General features: G+C 40.2%; 1 protein-coding gene across 1 annotated transcript in view; it reads left to right on the plus strand.

Moving 5' to 3' along the window:
• The first annotated feature begins 18,409 nt into the window (after positions 1-18,409).
• Positions 18,410-24,869, plus strand: part of PLAGL1 (PLAG1 like zinc finger 1) — a 96,081-nt gene continuing 89,621 nt past the window's right edge. The window contains exon 1 of the mRNA XM_057527772.1: positions 18,410-18,637. The gene's annotated coding sequence lies outside the window, so the exon portion shown is untranslated. The remainder of the gene's footprint in view (positions 18,638-24,869) is intronic.

Consider the following 24,869-nt stretch of genomic DNA (forward strand, 5'->3'; position numbering starts at 1 on the left):
GACCTACTAGAGAATGGACTTGAGGATATGGGGAGGGGGTGGGGTGAGATGTGACAGGGTAAGAGACTGTCATGGACATATATACACTACCAAATGTAAAATAAATAACTAGTGGGAAGCAGCCGCACAGCACACGGAGATCAGCTTGGTGCTTTGTGACCACCTAGAGGGGTGGGATGGGGAGGGTGGGAGGGAGGGAGATGCAAGAGGGAAGAGAAATGGGAACATATTGTATATGTATAACTGATTCACTTTGTTATAAAGCAGAAGCTAACACACTATTGTAAGGCAATTATACTTCAATAAAGATGTTTAAAAATAAAAATAAAAAAATAAGGAAGCATTGGCCTTAAATGAAATATTAGACAAGATGGACTCAAGAGGCATATGCAGAACATTCCAACCAAAAGCAACAGGATACTCATTTTTTTCAAGTGCGTAAGGAACATTCTCCAGGATAGATCATATGTTAAGCTGCAAAACAAGTTTTAATAAATTTAAGAAGACTGAATCATATCAAGCATCTTTTCTAACCACAATGGTATGACACTAGAAATCAATTACAAGAAGAAAACTGTAAAATTCACAAATATGTGGAGATTAAACAATGCTACTGAACAATCAGTGGGTCAAAAAAGAAATCAAAAGAGAGATTTTAAAAAATATCTTGAGATAAATGAAAATGGAAGCACAACATCCCCAAATGTACGTAGTACAGCAAAAGCAGTTCTAAGAGGGAATTCCATAGCAATAAATGCCTACAGTAAGAAAAAAGAAAGACTCGAAAAACAACATTACTCTACACCTCAAAGAACCAGAAAAAACAAAAAAAGAGCAAATGAAGTACAAAGTTATTAGGAGGAAGAAAATAACAAAAATCAGAGAGAAAATGAATGCCATAGAGACTAAAAAGACAATAGAAAAGATAAGTGAAATTAAGAGCTGATTTTTGGGGGGGGGGCTGTGTCACAGCATGTGGAATCTTAGTTCACTGACCAGGGATTGAACCCGTGCCCACTGCAGTGGAAGCATGGATTCCTAACCACCGAACCACCAGGGAATTCCCAGGAGCTGATTTTTTTTTTTAAATAAACAAAAATTGAAAAACCTTTAGCTATACTTACCAAGAAAAAAAAGAGAGTATATGAAATCAAATATATGAAATCAAAAATGAAAGAGGAGACATTATAACTGATACCACAGAAATGCAAAGGAGCATAAGAAACTACAATGAACAATTATACACCAAAAAAATTGAACAACCTAGAAGAAATGGAAAATTCCTAGAAACATACAACCTACCAAGACTGACTCATGAAGAAACAGAAAATCTGAACAGAGCAACTATTACTAAGGAGATTGAATCCATAATTTAAAAATTCCCAACAACAACAAAAAAGTCTAGGACCAGATGGCTTCACTGGTGAATTCTACCAAACATTTAAAGAAGAATTAATACCAATCCTTCTCAAATTCTTCCAAAAAATAGAAGAGGAGGGAACACTTCCAAAATCATTTTATGATGCCAGCATTGCCCTCATACCAAATCCAGACAAGGACATGACAAGAAAAATTTCAGACCAATATTCCTGATGAATACAGATGGCAATATCCTCAATGAAATATTAGCTGGTGGAATTCAAAAATAAATTAGAAGGATCATTTACCATGATCAAGTGGGATTTATTCCAGGGATGCAAAGATGGTTCAACATCTGCAAGCTAGTCAATGTGATTCATCAACAAAATGAAGGATAAAAGTCATATGATCAACTTAATGATGCAGAAAAAGCATTTGACAAAATTCAACTATTCGTTTATGATAAACACTCAAAAAAATGGGTATACAGAGAACATGCCTCAACATAATAAAGGCCATATATGACAATCCCACAGCTAACATCACATTCAACAGTAAAAAGCTGAAAGTTTTTTCCTCTAAGATCAGAAACAAGACAATGATTGCCACTTTTACCAACATAGTATTGGAAGTCCTACCCACAGCAATTAGGCAAGGAAAAGAAAGAAAATGTGTACAAATTAAAAAGGAAGAACTAAAACTGTCACTATTTGCAGATGACATGATATTTTATATCTAGATAACCCTAAAGACTCTACCAGAAACTGTTAGAATATATGAAGTCAGTAAATTGTTGGTTACAAAATCAATATACAAAAATCTGTTGCATTTTTATACACTAATAACGAACTACCAGAATGAGAAATTAAGAAAATAGTACCATTTACAACTGCATCAAAAAGAATAAAATACCTAGGAATAAATTTGATCAAAGAAGTGAAAGACTTGTACACTGAAAACTGTACAACATTGATGAGAGAAATTGAAGACTCAAATAAATAGAAAGCTATTCCATGCTCATGGATTGGAAGAATTAATATTGTTAAAATGTCCACATTATCCAAAGCAATCTACAGATTCAATGCAATCCCTATCAAAATCCCAATGGCATTTTTCACAGAAATAGAACAAAACAATTCTAAAATTTTTATGAACCACAATAAACCCCAAACAGCCAAAGTAATCTTGAGAAAGAAGAAAGGTGGTGCCATCACAATTCCTGATTTCCAACCACACTACAAAACTATAGTAATCAAAACAGTATGGTATTAACATAAAAACAGACACATAAGTCAATAAACCAGAATGGAGAGCCCAGGAATAAATCCACATGGATATAGTCAGCTAATTTATGATAAAGGAGCCAAAAATATACAATGGAAAAAGAACAGTCTCTTCAAAAAATGATGTTGGGGAAACTGAACAGCCACATGCAAAAGAATAAAACTGGACCACTATCTTATACCCTACACATGGATTAAAGACTTGAACATAAGACCTGAAACCATAAAATTCAAACTCCTAGAAAAAAACATAGGTGGTAAGCTCCTTGACATTTGTCTTTTCAAGGACTTTTTCAATTTGACACCAAGGCAAAGGCAACAAAAGCAAAAATAAACTAGTGAGACTATATCAAATAAAAAGCTTCTGCACAGCAAAGTAAACCATCGACAAAATGAATAGGCAACCTGCAGAATGGGAGAAAAGATTTGCAAATCATATATATGATACAGGATTAATATTCAAAATATATAAAGAACTCATAAAACTCAATAGCAAAAAACCAAGCAATCTGTTTTAAACATGGGCAGAGGGTCTAAATAGACATTTCTCCAAAGACATACAGATAGCAAGCAGGTACATGAAAAGCTGGTCAACATCATTAATCATCAGGGAATTGCAAATCACAATCACAATAAGATACCTCACACCTGTTAGAACAGCTATTATCAAAAAGACAAGAAATAACAAGTGTTGGTAAGGATGTGGAGAAAAGAGAACCCTTGTGCATTGTTGGTGGGAATGTAAATTTGTACATCCACTATGGAAAACATTATGGCAATTCTTCAAAAAATTAAGAATAGAAAAATTTTTGTTGTGTAAGCTACCCAGTTTGTGGTACTTTGTTACAGCAGCCCTAAGAAACTAATATATATAGTTTTAACAACAGTTTTCCAGGTGGTACAATTAGTTTCAGATACATAGAGGGGTTTTTACAATAAAACAAAACAAAGCCCAACCAGACCAATTGCAACCTTAACAGAATGTCCTTTTATTGTAGACAGGCTTTCTTTGCAGTAGTCTTTGAAGATCTAAAGTGAAGTATTCAGCATGAAGGATAAAAAGGCATGTGTGACAAGCAACTTGTCACCAAGTCAGTTCCCTCAGAACTAATCTTCAAAACGAAAACTCCACTGTCTGTCCTCAGTGTTCTTGGAAGGCATGGTGGATCTAGGCAATGTGGCCTTACACAGACTAGATCCACACTCCTCCAAAGGCACTTACATCCACTTCTTTCTTGACGTGCTGCAGTCTCTATAAACTAACTTTGACTAGTTCTGTCAGAAGAGACAGGAAAGGAAATAGCTAGATTCTTAGAGGTCTCTCAATGGCTGGGGCTTTCCACTGCTCTTCAGCACTATTCTCAGATCCATCCCACACTGCCTTATTTGGATGGGGATTCCCTGAATCCCCTTTGAAACTGGAGAAGTCCCCCAGAGCCACGGGGGAAGTGGACACTGGCCTGCACAGGCTGAGAACTAATTAGTGACTTCCGCCTGCCTCCCTGCTTAGACCACTAATACAGGCTTTGCACAGCATAGAAATTAAGGATCTAAGGCTCAGGCTCAGGCCTCTAAGGATCAGGGGGGTAAGCTGCCTAGATTCAAATCTTGTCTCTGCTACTTACCGGCTGTAAGAAAAAACGTGGAACATAATTGGTTTGTGACTCTAATTCCTCACCCATTAAATAGGAATAATTCTAGAACCTATTTTTAGGTATGTTATGAAGTTTAAATGCTTTATTACATATAAAGAGTGTAAACTAATACCTGCAACATTGTAGGTACCTAATAAATGTAAGTAATTATAATTGTGCAATAACCTTTATGAAATCTCCATAACATTGAGAAATTATCGTCTGAAGAAAATATTTAGAAACTACATCCTTATGAGAAAGTTATATATATATGATAAAATATATAACTATAATATCTATATATACTTGGGAAAGACACTTCATCTTATCGAGTTCCAGTTTTTAACCTATAAACACAAGGTTCTGCACATACACTGCCAAGAATAGTGTGTCTGCACACACATAAGCTAAATCCCTCCAGTTATTTAAAAATAATTGCCTCTATACATCTAAGAACTTCAAAATCCAGCCCTCATAATCAAGAAAGGTAATTGGTGTGTGGGAGTATTTTATTTCTTTTTAAATGGGTAAATTTTTAAAGAGAGAATATTCTTACAGTAGAGCATACGGAATCAAAGAACATAGTCATATAAAACAATGATAATCATTTCCTGAATTTCTTCTAAAATAATTTTGACTCATGTTTATGTGTCTTCAGATCCTACACTATGTCATCATTCTACTCTTAGGGAAACCGTTAGAATATGACTAATTCATCACAATTGGTACCTATTAAAAAATTAAGAACCAACTGAGATGAATTCAGAAAAAAAAGAGGCATCACTGAAAGACATGTTTTTATGAGTGGCCCATAAGGTAGAGGGAAAAAAACAAAATGTAAAAAAACAAACCAAGTAGCATAAGTTTACAGGAAATATAGGGCTAGAGGAACAAGTACCACAGGAATGAAGTAAACAGACAAATGCAGAATGTGGGACATTAAGACATTATGGACCTGGTTTCTTCCATAAATCAATGGCATAGAAAATAAAAAACATTAAAAAGAACTTAGGAGACATAGCAATCAAATGCACTGGGAGGAACTAGTGTGGATCTTGATTGAAACAAAACAATACAAAAAACCGTTGTAAAAACACATTTTTAGACAATTGAGAGTTTGAATATGGACTAGGTTTTATACAATTCCAAGTTATTGTTAATTTTGTTAGTGTGATAATGGCTTTGATGTCGTATAAGAGGTGCAGCGTGAAGTAAGGAGGGGTGAAATAAGCTGATGTCTGGGGTTTGCTTTAAATACTTCAGCAAAGGAAAGAAAAAAAATATGATATACATGTGGCCAAATCTTGGTATAGTTGTCCCTCAGTATCCATAGGGAGTTGGTTCTAGGACCCCTTAGATACCAAAATCCGTGGATGCTCAAAAACCTTATATAAAATGGCATAATATTTGCATATAACCTACATACATCCTCCCATATCCTTTAAATCATCTCTAAATTACTTATAATACCTAATACAATGTAAATGCTATGTAAATAGTTGTGAATACAATGTAAATACGTAAATAGCTGTCCATACTTGGCAAATTTCAAGTTTTGCTTTTTGGAACTTTCTGGAATTTAAAATATATGTATATATTTTCAAACCAAGGATACAGAACCTGCAGATATGGAGGGTCAATTGTAATTATTAAATTTGAGCAGTGGTTATATGGGGACTTATTTTACTATTTTTTCTTCTTTGTATATTTAGATTTTTCATAATGTATTAGTCTGCTAGGGCTGCCATAACAAAAAAATCACAGACAGGGTCGCTTAAACAACAGAAATTTATTTTCTCACTGTTCTGGAGGCTGACAATCTAAGATCAAGGTGTCAACAGGATGGTTTTCTGGTGAGGATCTCTTCCTGGCTTGCAGATGGTTGCTTCTTCCCTTCCCTGTGTCATCACATGGCCTTTTCTCTGTGCATGTGCATCTCTGGTGTCTCTTCCTCTTCTTATAAGGACACCAGCCATATTGGGTTATGGCCATATGGGTTAACCCATATTGGGTTACACCAGCCATCCTTATTACTTCATTTTACTTTAATTACTTCTTTAAAGGCCCTATATCCAAATACAGTCATTTTGAGGGTTAAGGCCTTAGCATGTGAATGTGGGGGGAACATAATTCCGTCCATAACACATAATAAAATTAAATTACTTTTGCAAAATATATAGTTTTAAAATATTACTAGTTTTTTCTAGTAGGTAAAAATATAACTGCATGTAATTTTAGCCTATTAAAATTTAAAGGTAGAGGTTGAGTTTTACATCTTGTCCTTGCCATAAATAACATTTTTACAGAGTGAATAATAATAATATTAAGTATCTAAATAGTACTATTTAAATTTCCTTTACAGATTTTTTTCTCTTAACATTGTCACATATTGTAATTCAAGACAAGGTAAGACAGGTATCATAAGAATATACATGCCAAGCATATTCCCAGCACACTTATGATAAAATTTGGGAAGTAGGATATGGGAGAAAAGGGACAGAAAAAAAAACCCAAAAAGGCACTAAGTTTTCAAGTTGGGTGTCTAGGAGAATGGCGGAGCTGGTGGAATTATGAAAACTGAAATATGAAGCTAGTTATAGTGACAAGATACTGAGTTCAGGCTGGAATATTGAGTTAATAGGGCAGGTAGGAAGCCCAGGGGAAAATGACTCACGATCTCTCAGGGCTAGAGATTCACAATTTGTGTGCCTGCAAGTGGTTCAGAATAAGCTTATTAAGGACATGAGTGGAAAGGAGAATGAGAGAAGACAGAAGAGGGAGAAGGTTTGAAGCTGGAACACTGAAGAACCACCCACATTTAGGAAAGGGGAAGAGGAAAGTATGGAGATAAAAAGCGTTTGAGTGTTGGAAGAACCAGGAGATACAGAATCACAGAAACTAAGTGAGGAATTGTTTGCTGCCAGAGCTGACATTATTTCCTCAATTCAGAGATAATAGCTTTGAATGGACAGATAATTTCATGTAGGATTTCCTTTAGCTTCTTGATAATTGCTTTGCCTCTGCTTAGAGATGTTAGATATTTCCTTGAGGCTCTTTCCAACCCTTTCTCCCTCTCCCCAGCAAGTGTACAGGTAGAAAATATTGAAAGACTATATAAAATGTAGGTATGTGAAATCTACATAATTTTGGATTATTGATGTATGACTTGGGATGCCCAGGAATCTGGCTTGTTTTGAAGCGTTCAAACTGATGGATTACCAAAGGAACTTCTAATTAGGGTAATATCAGGTAGATGTCATGTAGCCAATTTTTTAAAATCCGTTAATTTTCCTTTAAAAAAAGAAAAAGCCCTGGGAGGAGAGTGCGAAGGAGGGGCAGGTCAACCTGGTAAATGGTTCAGAGAAGTCAACGATGCTGAAGACTGAGCCCAGTGTATCAGCAATTAGGACATGACTATTGATTGCGAAGGAAGGAGGTAAACTAGAATGGTTGGGAAGCTCAGATTCCAAAGGGGTGGATTCTAAGATGCTCTGCAGAGAGTAAGGGCCAGAATTTGAGGCAATGGTGATAGATACTCACTGACAAAGTTTGATGGTAAAGGAACATTAGCTATAGGTAAATAGTTGGAGGGAATGGCAGAGCTGTTGGACAATTTTATATTAATATTAATAATTTTTTATTTAAAGAATAATAGAGGCCTTGGCTTGAAGGTAGAAACCCAAGAGCCAACAAAGGGGAGGACTTTGAAAACACAAATAAGAGGTGACAATTGATAAGAGTCTAATCCTGGAGCAGTTGGGGGTTTGAGGTTTAAGGCACAAGGATTAGCTTTTGCTGGGAGGGGCAGTTTCTCAGAGAGGAGAAGGAAGAAAGATAGATAATGGGAAGATGAAAAAATATTTGTGGAAACTCCAGGGGGAAGGAAGTACTTCTACTTGAAGTAGAAGGTAGCTCCATCCTTTGAGAGTGAGGAGAGGCATCAGTTGAGGTCTTGGATGGAAAAGGTTTAGAATTGTGGAGATAGAACATGCAATGGAGAGAGGATGAAGAGGATACTAAAAAGTGGTAAATGCTCTTCTGAGATTATATGAATTCACAGTGGATCCAATTAACGTATTCCTCTGGTGTTCCAGCAACACGAAACAATTTGGGAAAGTAACAATAAAAGTGGATGGGGGGAGATTCCTGACCCCGAATGGAGGGAGGTCTAGGGAATGAAGAGTTTTGTGGTGGTAAGGAAATACGTGCATCAGAAAAAAAAAAAAAAAACAACTGACCTATACTGGGTAGGGAGATAAGGGAAGTCAGAATGGAGGTAATGGACTGAGAAAATAGGAAGGAGTTCTAGGGATTAAAGGTCATAGAGACATTTTTTTAAAATAGGAAGCAAGACAAACCAGGGCAGAACAAGAGGCTGCGGTGTGAGATGAGAATTCTATAACCTTGGAGTAATGTATTCACTAAGTCAGTCCCTTACATGGGTAACTAATGAGTTCCCGGAAATGTGTTCAAAAGGCAAATGTATAAGGAAAGAAAACCCATAAACGTTATAAATGGTTCTCATTACTACAACAAAGAAATGATTGCAAAATTCCTCATTACGGTTTCTGCCAGCTCTGGCTCCTTCAGGCTTGAGCCGACTGGGGAGCAAGTAAGAGTTATAGCCTCCCTGCCCCCGCCCTTGAACCCCAAGCAGGAAGATAGACGGGGGCTGGCATCAAGCCACCCCTGACCCAGGCACCTAGAGAGATTAAACCTGGCTTCCAGGGTCAGGCCAGGCTGTCTAGTTGGAACAGGGGAGGGGACAGGAATTGAAGCTGTCGTTAAGGGGTAGAGGCTGTCTGCCAGAACCATCATGAACTACCCCACCACCCACTGGGTGGAACACGGTCTAGACTCTGGGACGTGACCCCCGCCCCCCCAGCCTCCTTCCAGATGCCATCTGTGGGGCAGCAGAGGTTGAAGAACACTGTCATTCGGTCTGGAGCACTGGGTATTGGGGCCATAAGCCACCAGCACTACTCAGGCTCCCCTAGGAGCCTGACCTGTCGGTGAGCAGCTGATAGCAGCACGCATCACTCGGCAGCTCGTGTCATCTCTCAGCAGATGATGACCCAGATGGAATTTGGTGTATGAAAGGTAGCTGGGCTATGGGGGTGGGTATTAATGTAGAGTGTACAACTGTGCAGTCTGTTCACGACTAAGATGCTGCATTTGCAAGTTGAGGTCCGCTGGATGTACCAGTGAAATTTGGATATGAGGGTTGTTCTAACTAGATATGTAACTAAGGAGAACTGTATTCTCAATCTCGGATTGGGGAATGAATTTGCTTTATTTTATTTTTATATATATCTGGTAGATCAAGCTTGTTATTTATGTTTTTCAAGCTTCCTATATCCTTACTATTTTTGTCTGCTTCACCCAACAGTAATGTAGAGAGATTCTGTTGAAATCTCCTGCTATAGTAGTTTTGGTTCTTAAACTGGCCCCTGTACACAGAGGGCAAGGACAGACCTAAGAGGCAGACCACTCCAGATAGGTAGGTGGCAGGTTTAATAAGCCAGGGAACTTACATATGAGGCTTGTCTTGGGCAGCTAAAAGGTGAGTAGAACTCTGCACCTACCAATCTTAAAAGTTTATACAGAGGCCTTAACTGGGTTCAGTCACGTACACAGTCCAGATGGTCTCAGCAACACCTTTCTCTCTCAAGGCTATGTCCTTGAACATGGCTTGCACTGTGGGAAGGGTGGGTAGAGCGAATATTTCAAGGACGGGGGTGTGGTGGGGGGTTAAGGACCTCTGATTGCCCAGGTCCAGCTCTCGAGTCTACCAGTGGTCACGTCCTCTCGATGACCTCCTACAACAAGCAGTGGATTTGTCAACTTTTCCTTGCATTTCCACCATTTTTTGCATTTTATATTTTGATGTAATTTTAATAGAGTTGTTCCATAGCTTTGCTGCAACAAAACAGTTATAATACTTCAGGATATACTGTCTTATAACCTTACTCTTGAAATCTGTGAGTAGAGACAAGTATCCTTTTTAATTATTGTATTTTTTTTTTTATTGGTAATACATTTGTTTTTTGGTCTTGTTAGAGAATTATACCATAAGTGATTTGCTATTCATCTATTAAAAATACAGAAGGATAATTGAAAAAATTATATTTCAATTGCTGAGCATCAAAGCTGATCTTGTGCTCAATGAAAAAATGCAGAGTGGAAGTTATTTTGTCTCAATATGCTTAACTTTATTCATTCATGAGCTATATGTATACATTGTGATAAAAAAATACAAGGCTAAAAATACTAAATATTTATTGAATGAAAGTTGAATGAGTAAAGTCAATTCTGTGTTCTTGTTTTTTATAAGAGGTGACTCAGATTACAGTTTGGCCAACATATTCATTCATTTAACAGATGTTTTTTGTGGTTTTGTTTTTGACCTTTCGATCCCCTTCACCCATTTCTTTAAACTTTGCTTTAAATTTAGGCTCAAGAACCTCACATCTTCTGCAGGTCATTTAAGAAAGCACCTAGAGTTCCTTTCCCCCTCCTTTTCTACTCTCCAGCCTGCCGTATCTACATCAGATGGTCTAACGTGCTCTACTTGGAAGTGCTTAACTGCATGGGCTAAAGAGCATGGACTCTGAGTCAGCTTGCCTGGGTAAACATTAAAATGTTAACTGTGATTCCCTTCATTAGAGCCACCATTTCATCCCCTCCTCAGAATTTCTGAAAAATCACCTATTCCTTGAAAGTTGCACGCATGCCCCCTCTCTCACTTCCTTTATTGAATTTGTTTTTGAAAGTCTTTGAAAGTTCACTTCCTGCATGAATGCTTCCCTGCCTGAGGGAGAGGTAGTGAACTTGCCTTTTTTTATCTAAACCTGTACCTCCCATCCCCCAACCCATCCAAAGCCACAAGGTGACTAACTAGTTGTAGGGGGGAGGCACCAACAGATTGCTTAGAGGCAGGTATTTTATCTTCTGTCTCAACAAAATACTCCTTTGTGTGTTTTTTTACACAAATACAATAAAAACAAAACTATGGCCTCGATCTCACAATTTACAGGATTTAACATCCTTTTGAATTTTTTTTTCATATTTCTTAGATATAAAACCTTTTCCCTCTGAGAAACAGGCAAGAAAAAGGATGTCCCTCCTCATTCTTCCCCCACTCTTGCTTATGGTCCTTTTATTCTTTATTCTTTACTTTTTCCTTTTGCTCCCTTTTAACAATTTGATTTGCACATTTTGTTGGCCAATAGTGACTCAAGAGTGGAGACAGCGAGAAAAAATAGAGGGGGAAGAAAAACCTCTTTGCTGTGGTGTCATTTTACAAGAATCACACCCATTGACTTAATAGGCACCACCAAGTACCACTTCATTAATTCTTTTATGAATTCATTCATTCAACAAATATACTGTTATGTGCCTGGCACTACACTAGGCACTTTTTCTTGTTCTACAAAAACAAGTTGTGGGTCTAAGCTTTATGTTTTGTTCTTCTGCTATAGAAACTTAAGAAAATAACTACTAGAATTCATATCTTCTTTTCTCCCACTTTGCAAGACATGTGACTTTGTGTATTTTTGTTAGTTTCTTCTCTTCTCACTGAAGTGTAGGAAAAAGAGCCAAGGTTTAGAATTCAAACAAAACTGGGTTCAAATCCCGGCTATCTGTGTGAAAAGAGACACATTTACACAGTTTTGAGATTTCATCTGTTAATGGAGGGTAACGACAACTAGAGCAAAGAGATGTGGAGATTCAATGAGATTCAAAAGTATGTAATTTTTTATACTCTAAGTGCCTTATACAAGGAGACTTCCTTTCATTATGCTATTGTTTGTCTTAGTTTATAAGCCCTTTGGGGATAGTTTATAAACCCATTAATCTGAATTGCAGTAGTATTAATAATCGATAGAAAAAGTAAACACATAATGCTAGCCGAGCAAGCAAATGTGTAACCTGAACACATTTAAGTAAAGCCATTTATTGATTTTGCAGCAGGGTACTTCACATTGCAGGCCGTGTAGTTTCAAGGGCAATCCATTTGCTGCTATACTTAGCTGGGGAAATTCTGCAATGAAAATTCAGAAATACAGGTATTTCTGAGGCACTTCGTTCCCTCATGGGGGGAATTTCTTCTTTTCTTGCTCAAACAGTAAAGTTATAGTGATATATTTACACATCAACATTCGTGAGGTGGAATTGTGGAAAAACCGGGTAGTTGCAATGTGACAGAATTGGGTTGTGTGTGACCATGGGCCACGAGCAAGTTACATGGCTTCTCTGCGCCTGAGATTTTTGAGCTGTAAAATTGGCGTTAACGTTTGTGCATGAATTAACGTGTACTTAAAACATCTGTCACATAATTGACAATCAGTGTCATTTCCTCCCCTCTCAGGTCCACCTGACCGGTTACAGGGAAATCATCCCGATAAACAACACCTGTTGAGTGTGCCAGGCCCCATTCCAGACGTTTCTCGCCGTTCGCCTCATTTAATTCTCACAACAACCTGACGGAGAGCATTTGACACGTAAAGCTAATGAGGCTTCAGCAGCAGGCCCCCTTACTTACACGAGTTCCCCCCGAAGTCCTGCATCTAATTTTCTATCTTCCCTTGAAGAACACCCCTCCCCCCCATTGTTTACGCTTCAGGCCCCACAAAATCTCAATTCGTCCCGGATGGGTACTATTCTTTTCCTAATTTTGCAAAGACGGGTGAAGTAAATTGCGTAAGATAACACACTTGTTAAGCAGTGGAGCAAGATTTGAACCGAAGCAGCCTGACCCCAGAGCCCGAACTCTTGGCCACTGGAGGTGATGCCAACGGTGTCGCTGGGAGAGAGGCAGAGCGGCCAACGCCGGGGCGGAAAACCAGCGCACGAGTCCCCCGGAGCAGCTACGGCGGGCAGGCTGGGGTCGGAGGGGATCACCCCGCCGAGGCTCCCCGCCCCTTCCTCCCCTTCCCCTTCTCCTTTTCCGCGCCGCCGAGCCGGAGCCGGAGCCGCGCCGCTCGCCCCGCGGCCGCCCGGCCCGGCCCGCTTCCCTCCGACTGCCGGCGCCAGGCCGCGGGGTCCGGCTCTGGAACTTTGCAGGGAAGAGAAACTTGGCGGCGCGTCGGGAGGACGAGAAAGTGAGGCGCGCGGCGGGGCGGGGCGGGGCGGCCGCCGGAGCCGGGCGCGGGGGGCGCGGCGCTCAGGTGGGCGCGAGGGGCCGGGTGGGCGCGCGGGCGGCCGCGGAGCGGCAGGTGCCCCGCGCGGGGCCGCCGCGGGGTGCAGGCCGCCCGGCGAGGCCGCGCGGGCGTGCTGCGGGGCGGCCGGGCCGTGGGCGGCCGCCTTTGCGCGGCTCCGGGCGTGCTTCCCCTTTCTCTCCAGCCCGCGGCGGCTCGCTCCTGCGCGGGGCGGGGCGGGTGACGGTGACGCGGGAGCGGAGGCGCTGCCACCTCCCGCTCGCCCAGCCGTCTCCCGCGGGGGGCGTGTTTTGCCTGATCCAAGTTCAGGGCGCACAGAGGCTGAGGGGCGGAGGGGGCGGGAGGTCTGCGTTACCGCAGGGTAATCATTTCTGAACCACCCCAAACGTGAGAATCTCAAGTTCAAGCGTAGCCCGTCCCCAGAGAGACTGAGTTGATGGGAAGAAAATGACAGAGTGGAGGCGAGGGAAGTCCCCACAGACTTCGGGAGAAAAGGGACCGGGGGCCGTGGCACCCCCGGGGACCCTAGGCGACGCACAGAGCAGAATGACGGGGGCGGGGTGTCCTTGTTGGGTGGCGGTAGTCGCGGTAGCGTTTGCAGGTGCGCAGCTGTGTTGTTTGGGTATCAGCGAAGGCGTGCGTGCGTGCGTGCGTGTGTGTGTGTGTGTGTGTGTGTGTGTGTGTGTGTGTCTTGGTGGGGGAGGGTTGCCGAGAGAAAACGACCCCCGGTGCTAGTTTCGTTTACCAAGTGTGAGGAGGTCCACAGGAGCCCCTTGTTCTATTGAGAAAAATGAGTCAAGTGACAACTATTGCAGCTACCTCAGTATCGTAGTATTGAGCATCTTTGAAAGAAAGAAGAAATGACTCCGAAGTGTTCATGGAGTACATAATGACACACAAGATTTATGTTGTCTGGTGCGGGGCTGCCTAACCTGAGGCACCTCTCATAAGCACCTGGAGAGTTTTTCAAATTAGCCCTATTGGGCCCACCCCAAAGGTCCTGAATCACAGGTGGTGGGGCTGAAACCTTGACCTGGGCATTTTTGTAAAAGTTTCCCTGGGGATTTTGCTGGGGTTGCCTGGTTAGGAAGCAGGAGGTAGAAGAACTGGATTCTACTGCGTGGCATTGAGCAAATTTTAAGCACAGTGTTTCCTCATCTGTAAAGTGGCCCCTAAGAATGTGTCTAAAGGTAAGATAGTATAGCATGTGTGGTAGTGTGCTGAAAAGGGAGAAATCGGAATAATGATACAAAATTCTGGTGCAGTGGCAACAAAGGATGCATGCATTTGTTCTGCAAGTGATGTGTAGACTAAGCGGGAGGGGAGAGGAAGAATCACCATGCCTGGAAAGGAAAGGAGGGGGTTTGTTTTCAGGTGATCAGATCTGTAACAGTGTTGGTGTAAACTATAACTCAGAAAATCAGTATCATCCAGATGAAAAGCAGGCAAGCTCCAGCCTGCCCCATCTGCAGATGATGGTTTGAAAAATGCACCGTGTATATTTCCTCTTCTCAAAAACCAAAGGCTTTATATTATTTTCATTTAGGCAAATCAAGAGCCAGTAATCACCAATGTGTCCTGCCTTGTGATAACCCCAGGCTGTCTGAGGTTGCATGTTTTTCTACTACATGTGAGTTTTTGTTCCATTATTCAACAAATTTGTGCTGAGGACCTTGATGTAAGCATGCTCAAAATACAAAGATGAGTAAAATGCTGTTTTTTGCCCTAGCCATGTCTGTCTAGTGGAGGCGACTGACGTGAAAATGCCAATCATAACCTGGTTATGATGATAATACAGGTAGAGAATGAACAAAGTGCCATGTGACCCAGAGGAAAGAGAAACTCCATCAGCTTTGGGGGAAGGGCATCAATAAGAGGCAACACTGGAATGGGAAAATTGCGCCCTTCTGCAAAAGCTTTGAGAATTTAGGATTCTGTGTATAGTCAAATCTGTGTTCTTACTTTTCAATCTGATGAAATTCTCGTGTAATCATATGCTGACAGTCTAAAGTAGAAATGACTTCTGGTTTCATGATGACTCTTTTAAAAATTTACTAGGCTTTCTGTCATTTTACCTTTGTAAAAGTCTCAGCTATGTCTAAAGTTAATCCAAGAAAGAGGTTGTTAAGCAAACAAAAAGAAAAAACGTAAATGTCCTACATTCTTTTTTTTTTCCTACATTCTTTCTAAATATTTAGTTCCACTTAATATTTAGGTAAGTTCTTTTAATTACATGCACTTTTAAAGGTTATACTTTTTTTGGGTGGTTCTCATAGTGTAAATTAGGAAAGCTTAAAATGATTTAATAGAGGAGAGGGACATAAAAGGAAAACTGTAAGAGGAATAAAAAGGGAATAACTAGAAGAAAGAGTTCAGGAGGAGAAAGGAGTTTGCCAAAATTGGTGGAAGAAAGGGGCAGAAGTAAGCACTTACTGGGAAAAGAGTCAAAAAGAAATGGGTGAATCAAATATGGCTGCCAGCTTCTTTGGGGATCTGTTGTCTTACATTTTGATTGAACATGTTTATAGACTCTTAGTTTTCAATGTTATTTCAAAAACAGAGAGAGGCAGTATAATGTGGTAGTTAAAGCATAGGCTAAAGAGCCCCGAGTTTGAATAATTTACTAGCTAGTGACCTTGGGCAAGGGCCTTAACTAGCTGTGTCTGCTCATTTGTAAAATGAAGATGTTAATGTGAGCTACAGGAGGCTTGTGAGGATTAACAGCTATGATGCTGTAAATCTGGACACCTGGCTGTGATAAAGCCTCAATCAGGAGTGGCCTCTGCTCTTGTTTTTCTTCTCTAACCTTACTGGATCCTAGTGGAAGCACTGGTAAACTGGGCAGATAGCACTGTTCTTCTTTCCAGCTGAAGACACTGGAATTGGGAGAGGCTGACTTGCTAAACTTTAGCAGCTAAAGTCGTATAAGCTAATGGGTAGATGAACTGAAGTGAGAAGCTATGTCTCCTGCAATTTAGTCCTGTGCCTTTGTCCTGCTTCATGCTGTTGCTGATTCGGCTATGGCTGAGGTTGCCTCTCCCTGGAGTTTAAAGGCGCAGAGTCTGCAATCATGGGCATCTGTTACCACTGTCCACACACACTGTCACCCGGTGACTTTCCACTTATTGTTGATTTCTACATAAATTACGTTTTTCTTTGAGGTTTATAGGTGGGAGTCAGTTCCTACAGGGGGTAGGGGAAGACAGTGGGAAAGCCATAAGGAAGTCACACATGGAAGAGCTTTCAAAGGGGGAACCCCTCTCTCCAACTTCCAGTAATGTGTTGTAATATTACTAGAAAAAATAGTCAGCTTTATTGCTCAGCGACTTAACTGCTTTCATCTGCAGCTGGTGGTTCTGGTGCAGAAATAATATTTCCTAGCATATCCCCTTTCACATACATGTGTCTGGTCCCTGAAGAGGCGGGGGGGGGGGGGGGGAAGGGATCATGGCTCTGTACAGAGAGCTCATAGATGTGGGTCAGATTTTAATTAGGATGTTAATTGGTAATTTGCAGTGGAAAAGTATGACCAAGAATCTCTTTATTGTACAAAGATACAGAAATGCATAAAGGAAGAATGTTTTTGAGTAGCCCCTCATCGTTGGTTCATTTTTTTCTCATGAAGAAGTGTACTTAATCTTCATAGATGACCTTTCTACTTTCAGGTGCAGATGGCCCCCAATTTCATATCTTTCAATTCATCATTTTTGACCTTCTCAATCAAGCAATTAAAAATGTATGTGCCCAGGATAGTGTTGGATGCTATAGGTGATACTGGAAGGTAGAAAGTCAGCACTTAGCCTAGGGTGCAATTAATATAAATGCTAAATAGGTGTGGCTCGGTCTCCTGAAAAGAAGAGATCAGAGGGCTCTCAAAGAGTTTGAGAAAGCTTCCTGGAGGGGGAGAAGGGACGTGTCCTTGCTGCAGGGTGAGAATGGCCTTTCAAATCCCCATCACCTGGGGATGCAGGAACAGTGGGTGGCATTAGGGATAGAGAGATGAAAGAGTAAAGGTACAAATAACTGAGACCTCGAGGCTGATGCCCCAGAACCACCCCAGGTATCCCAAAAGACTAAAGCACATTTACTTGCTGGGAAGCCTTCAGGATGGAAGAATATTAGTGGCAAGACAGAGCTTCCTCTGACGGGCTCCCGGAAATTCACAAGACATGAGAGAAGATTTCTTGAGTGGCTATGATAGGCAGTATCTATTTGTTGAATACATTTGCTAAATGTATCAAAAATATCTGGGAAAGTTAGGGTTAGAATTAGGGCTAGGGGTGTGAACAGTTTAATCAAAGTATAAGTGATTCTTCTCTATTATTGGGAACAGGGGTTAGAGATGAGGAAGTCACAGGATCTCTGGGAAAGGGAACTGGAGGGGAGGTATCGGGAGATGACTTTGATTGGGACCTTCATTATTAGACACAAAGGCTCTTGAGTCTTGCCCAGATGTTGGATGCACCTTAGCAAGACCTGTGGGTTTGGGTCGCACTAAGTTAACTCATAAGAATCTAACACATCCCATTTTCAGATTATTAAGTTATATCTGAAAGATGAAAGTGCCTAGCAGACCCATTTACTTTTTCTCAGCCAGGTTTAGGCATTTTCCTCACGGCAGGGGAAACCAGTTAAAGGCTGGAGGGCTACTTGCTGAGAAAAGAGAACAAAAGAGTTGACTGATTCACAAAGCCATGGAAGCCTATGATATGCCCTTCACCTGTTCATGAACAAGGACTTCCTTGCTGGCAGGCTGGCCGGCCAGCCTCCCCCTTGCACATGATTGCACGTGGTAGAGACGCCTCGCCGGATGAAATGCTCTTCTTCAAGTCTCCTTTCCTAGACTCCCAGATATCACCACCAGCCTTTACTTATATTTGTCAACCACATGTCAGATGTTTATGATTTTGATTTATTTAGTTATGATCATCTCGCCCAAATTGGAGGTCATTTCTCTTTGGAGAAAGTCTAGTACTTTTGAGTACTATTTTGGCAACTTCACCAATTTTAGCTTCAGTAGAGGTGTGTGAACTTGGAGTCACTCTTATCAGAGATAATCAAGTATTGGCTCGGCCTCAACTTGGATCAACATCTGGCTGAAGGTGCAACTGCAATAATAATAGGTTCCTCAAGCATCAATTTGTGTGAGTCCACGAACCTGAGGACTTTGAGCTGAGGAAGAGAGAAGAAGCATCTAGAGGTAAGAGAGATGGAGGGGAGTGGTGTGTGGGGGAGATGGGATAGGATGGTATTTGGCAACTGCCCACCCCTAACAACCCCTTACCCCAGGAGCACAATTACCTAGCCTGGGCTTTTGGGGAGAGGGGCTAAAAGCATGAGCTGATAAGACTAATTTTTGTGGGGTTTTTTTGGAGGAGGATCAAAGGGAATATAGTGTCTTCAGCAGTTTGAAGGTTTGGAATTTTGGGGGTGTGTTGGGAGGTGGCACCTGAGGCACGGAAGGGTACGGTTCTCTGGGCAGCATGCCTGAGCAACTGGTGCTGGGGCATGCCCTCCTCCTGCCATGGATGAAATAGTCCTTGGCCAGGGATACATGTGGGGTGCATTTGTGATCAGAAAAAAATGGCTTTTAATATACGTATCATCCAATACAGAAGAAGGTATTTATAAATAGTTCATTCATGTTTGGGGAAAATAAGAGCATGAAGTTTTTAGCCACCAGATAAATAGAACACTTTCCATTATTGTCAATTTACAGTGTTTTCACACACGTCATTTACCCTGTCTTATATAGGTGTTGACATTGCTTAATAAAGGTGAATGTGTCAAAATATATAAAGTAGTGGTTCTCAAACTTGTTCTCTGGAACTGTAGATTCCTCAGGAGTGCTCAAAGGTGGGTGTGGATTGGGAGAAGAGATGAGGGAAAAGTAAAGCAAATAGTCTTTTACCTTGTTGCTCCTTCAACTCATCTGTTGAATTTTTATCTGTTTTCTGTGTTGAGCTTCTGATATGATATCGTTATGAAAAAGGGTGTATGTTTTCAAAAGTAAGAGCGCCACTATTACGTGAGCTTTCAAAGGTTAAATTTTATCCCGAATTATAGGGCTGCCCTGTATTTGGAAAGTAAATCTCCCTGTGAATATCGTACTCGAGCCAGGATGTTGGCTGTGTAATTGTTTGTGGGGATCAGATTCTCTCTCCCAGGCCTGATTATCATTAAATAATAGAAATGTACCTTTGGCTTTCCTAATGCCACCTTGACTTATGATTTATCTCTCTGACAGTTGTGGCTCCCAATCTGGAGATGAGCACAGCCACATTTCCCATTTTTGAGCCTCAAGACTTTGCTAAGGATGAATGTAGGGCAGGGTTCTGGGCAGAGGGGAGATGAACCAACAGGAGGGTTGCTAATGGAAGAGAGTGGAGAATCCAGCTTGGAGCAGAGGAGAAAGAATTGCAGGCTTGGGGGTGGCTAGGGGTCCTGAGATAGAGGCATCCAGGATGCTAAGACGTGAGATTTGGAAACAAAGGCAATTGTGTTTAAACCATATATATATTTTAAGAAAACCCTCATCTATATAATACAAGTCCTCACGTTAAAGAATGCCGAGGCAGCACGGTTTTGTACAGCAAGCACAGCAAGAGACCGTGGGTTGCGGTTCTGGTGCTGCCTCTGTTCTTGGCTTTGTGACCTTTGAGTCTGCTTCCTTATATATAAAATGAAAGTGTTAAACTAAGCGCTCAGCAAGCTTCCTTCTCTGCTGAACAACCTGTGCTTTAGGGCAAGTGTTTTCATGAATATCTATGGATGTGCCTCTCGGTGCACATTTCTCATATTTCACGTTTCTCATATAAACACAAATTAGATATTTCTTTTTCAATCTATGTGGTACCACCATCTGTTCAGGATGTTTTTCAATTGAAAGTTCCATTTTTTTGAGCTTTAACAAGATTTGGGTGGAATTTTTCATTATGAAATATGAAACATGTATTTGGAACATCTTTCATGTTGAAAAAGCACTGGGTTAATGCATTTTTCCCGTGTTTCATTTTGACACTAAGCTGTGTTAGATATAAAATAAAATGGCATTACAATAAAATTAAATGGCTTTAAAATTTGCATTATCAGTCATCTATTATTTAAATACTGTATTTCATTTACAAATTTTAAATTTGCCAGAAATATTTTGGTAAACTAGTATAGCTCACACATGAATACACACGCACACACATTTTATTTTTCCTTTTGTAAATATAAAAGAAGTTTGAAGGATATACACCAAACTTAATTGTGGCCGCCTCTGGGGAATGGACTATTAGAAGGGCCAGTAAACTTGGAATTTCTACTTTAGGTGCTTTTGTATTGTTTGTTACAATGAACACATTAGTTTTTATAATTTCATTCATGTGATTTGTTATGGAATGAGCCTTTATGATAAAGTATCTTATTTTATTGGATTTATAGATACAATCACCATTTGACATAAGTAATTTAAGACCTAAAGTAAACTAGTATCATTTTGTTAGACCATGTAGAGAAATGAATACCTCTTCTTTGATGGATTTAGGAGTTGATGGTGTTCTTTTGGGTGTGTACTTGGACGGGGTTCATGTGTTAGATAATGTAAGCGAAGACTTTTCTCCAACCCTTACAAGGCTTGAGCCCAGAGATGAAAAATAAGTTTCATCATACTTGATTGTGGCTAGAGTGATGTGTTGAGAAAGATTCTGAGATCATATCTAAGTTCCAATAACTGGCCTGACATGGGTACTAGAGGATGAAGAAAATGGCTAATCATTTGCCATTTCTGGCCGTCCCTGAAGTCAGGACTTTTAGATGATAAGTTTCTTTATGAAGGTAAACATTTCTTTTTGTCCAAATCTCTTAAGGACTCTAGTATATAGGTTATACTTAATCAGATAATATTTTATGTAGTTAGTGGACAGTTTCATGATAAATCATGTTAAGATTGCAAGGACTGGCATCTTTTGTATTCCTCATAGAAGCTGGCATGATACTGTACTTAAAAGAACTCAAGAATTAATGACTAATGAAATAAATGACTGATTTGTTTGGGCAATGTGAGGTTATCGATAATAAGGATAATCCAATCTGATTGAGCATCAATTAAAATAAATAATTTCATCCTCCTTTATAGAAATATTTACCAGATTGATGTTAAGTTGAAAAAGTGAGCACTGTGACTTATCATTTCTTTCTGTGACCCTCTTCAATCATCTCAATTTTTGACACCAAGAGAGAGTTAAATGGTTTACATGCATGAAGGTGGGTAGCTCAATTTTTACATTTGTGGTTTAAAAGGGCGCCAATGTTACGCATACACTGGATGTAGAGAGAGGGTTACACATACTGTTTACATTCATAAGGAGTAGCTGGTGGAGAAGGAAAAATACAGAAAGAAAGTCCTGTCCCCCCCAACCCACCCCGACCTTTTTTTCTAGGAAAAAAAGAGGAAAGCACTTAATCAATCACAGAGTAATGTGAAGCTGCCAGCGTACTGTTTCTCCACTTATTTCAGACTGAATTTAGAAACAAAATCCCGTATTTGGATGACATCCTGCTTACAACCATATGAACAAGATACTTACTCATCCATCCATTCATTTAACAATTTCTATTGAGCACCTACTACCTGGCCAAACACTGTTCTAGACTCTGGGAATAGAGTCGTGGGCACAAGACTGCGCCCCTGCCCCATGTTATTCATTACCGATGAGAAAATTAAAGCTCTCCAAAGTGTCTTGCCCAACATGGTAGAATTGGGACTCGATCCTCAGTTCAGTGTTCTAACCTCTATGCCACACTATCTCACGTAATTTTGGAGGACCCTGGTTGATGATCAGCAGGATGGTTCTGTCTGCCTTTTCTTTACTCTCCCCTTGTTTGTGGTCCACTCTTTTCCATCCTATGCAGAATTGTATGGATGCAGAGAGATTCACTGTCTGTGAGAGTGTCCTAGGGCAAATCGTATTCAGTTTCTGAATAGTAACCTAAGATCATGCTATTAAAAATGATATGTGAGTAAAATAAAGAAATTGGAACAATATTTTTCCAAAATCTTGAGTTTTAATTTGGTAGAATGGAACCAGCATTAAAAAAAAAAAAGAGGGGCTTCCCTGGTGGCGCAGTGGTTGAGAATCTGCCTGCTAATGCAGGGGACACGGGTTCGAGCCCTGGTCTGGGAGGATCCCGCGTGCCGCGGAGCAGCTGGGCCCGTGAGCCACAGTTGCTGAGCCTGCGCGTCTGGAGCCTGTGCCCCGCGACGGGAGGGGCCGCGGTGGAGAGGGGCCCGCGCACCGCGATGAGGAGCGGTCCCCGCACCGCGATGAAGAGTGGCCCCCGCTTGCCGCAGCTGGGGAAGGCCCTCTCACGAACCGAGGACCCAACACAGCCAAAAATAAATAAATAAATAAATAAATAAATAAATAAATAAATAAATAAATAAGAAAATCCTTTAAAAAAAAAAAAAAGAATTTAAAAAATCTTAGAGTGCATCAAAGCTAGTAAGGTAAATATTATGTAACACTTTTATTCCATGATTATATGTTTATATTAGGTTGCAACATGAAAATTTTTCTTTACTGTTGGTCGTGGTCAAAAACATTTGAAACACATTGGTTTAAAGGGCATCAGGTAAGATAGTGTTTGTGACAAAAATAGAGGTGTATGATTATCCTTAGCTATCATTTGAGTGTGTGTGTTGTTTACCTAAAGCATTCATAGCAATAAAGTAGAATTTGTGTGATGAAAGTACTAGTAGAAGTTATCTGGCTTCTGAATATACGCCTGAACAGATTTTTTTTTTCTTTAAACACACACTCGTTGCAGTTACTGGTTTCCCTGTGTCCTATACTTTTATTGCGGTTTCCTGTATTGAGTGGTTTCGTTATTTTTTGAAACATATTTGTTTTGTAATTTAATTGCATGGCATATAGAGAAACTTGGGGAAATAAAGTAACTAATTGAGGCAATGTCCTATACATTATCTGATTATGATAAAGTCTACAGCTGATTATAATAGAGTTGTTAAATATTACATACTAATTTTAAAACATTTAATATTTTATTTTTCTCATTTAATTTCTAAATGTTAGTGAATTTTGCCTGAAGATATTTATATTAAAAAAAAAGAGTAACAGATACAGTTCCTTAAATTGGGATTTTTCATAAATTATAGGAAAAATCACTAATTTGGAATTTGTGATAATTTGGGCAGGGATTGCACTGACTGATACTTTGGAAAGATAAGAGCTTGATGGTTAAAAGAAAACTGTGCAAATAGATTTTTAGAGTTTTAAATATGTGCCTAAATACATCTTTGGAAGCACATAAGGAAAAAAATCTACTTTTCTATGTTGTAATTTATTTCAGAGATATGTGTAGAGTCTCAATTATTGAGATGACCAGGACAGAGGTGTATTTAAATATTATGTGCTTATTCTTTGTAAGGCATGAATTTATTCCCTAGAGTAAGCTTATAATCTAATTATGGAGACAGAAACATAGAAGAAAGGCTAACCTTAAAAGGGTGTAGAGATGTTTTTCTCTCCTCAGGCAGAGGACAGGAGAACAACATACAAAAGAAAATTTCCTTGAGAAGGGTCTGGGCAGGAAAGCTGACTGAGCTCTGGTTGCTGGTATCAGATACCTTCCAGTGGGATTGCATTATGGGCACGTTTACTGTACTTGAGTTCAACTAGTCAAGGTCAAGAGAAAGAAAGAGAAGAACTAACTAATAATTAGCGCAGGAGGTACCTAGCATTTCACACAATGGGTTTATATTCTGGAATAGTATATCAAGGGGATGTGAATCTCTTCTTCCTTTAGATGGTCTTAATTCTGCTCAGCTCTTACCAGATACATAAATATTTTTAGTTCAGCACAACTGTACCCCACTTACTCTCAGCAAACAACCTGACATCCTACCTCATTTAAAAAAAAAAAAAAAAAAAAAAGAGGCTATAAATTGTGAACTGCTTCCTTCCCATTCATCCTTCCCCACCCCTGCTGTTTATTGTTCTCTTCTCCAGCCTCAGATGTATCTCTCTTAGTTAAGACCCGTCTTCTCTCCTCCAGGACTTTGCTCCCTCAGTTATACCCTCTCCTTCATAATCAAAGGCTGAACATACAGAGGATAACCTCAGAGGTTAAGCAATATGCCCATGGTCACACATTTAGAAAGTACAAAACCGTATTCCAACCTGGCATACTTTGGCTCCAGAGCCAGGTTGGAATACGGTTTTGTACTTTCTAAATGTGTGACCATGGGCATATTGCTTAACCTCTTTGTGCTTCAATTTTTCCATTTGAAAAATGGGACTAGAAATAGTGCTTACCTTATAGTGCTGTGAGCACACCATGAGCTAAGGCAGGCTAAGGGGCTTGGAACAGTCTCTAGTACAAGCTCTCAGTGAATTGTTAGTTTCCACCATTCCTCTTCCTCCTCC

Source organism: Balaenoptera acutorostrata, chromosome 14 (genome assembly GCF_949987535.1).
Source record: "Balaenoptera acutorostrata chromosome 14, mBalAcu1.1, whole genome shotgun sequence".
Taxonomy (NCBI): Eukaryota; Metazoa; Chordata; class Mammalia; order Artiodactyla; family Balaenopteridae; genus Balaenoptera; species Balaenoptera acutorostrata.